The sequence below is a fragment of the Chaetura pelagica genome, unplaced genomic scaffold (genome assembly GCF_000747805.2).
Source record: "Chaetura pelagica isolate M959 unplaced genomic scaffold, ChaPel_1.0 scaffold181, whole genome shotgun sequence".
Taxonomy (NCBI): Eukaryota; Metazoa; Chordata; class Aves; order Apodiformes; family Apodidae; genus Chaetura; species Chaetura pelagica.
This window is the reverse complement of record NW_009951992.1, coordinates 1340149-1340451: the sequence shown is the minus strand read 5'-3', so window position 1 is coordinate 1340451 and position 303 is coordinate 1340149.

The following is a 303-nucleotide window of genomic DNA, read 5'->3' as shown; positions in this document are numbered from 1 at the left end:
CGCCGCACAGACCCATTGGAGGAGCCCCCGGTCCGGCCGGTAGTGCCGTGGGGGAGGCAATCGGCCCCTGTCCTGTCCCCGGCCGGGACCAGTGACGGGGGCTCAGATCTCCCCCTTGCCGCCCGCGACCTCTTAGGAGGGTCCTGCCCAGGGAACGGCGCCAGCCCGGGATGGTTCCAGCCCCGCACGGTCCCTCCTTCCCGGAGCGGGTTGCGCGGGCCGAGCCTTGGCCACTGGATGGCACACGAGCCCCGGCGGAGGAGCCGGGGCGTCCTGGGAGGCTGCGCCACCCCCGCTGGCGCG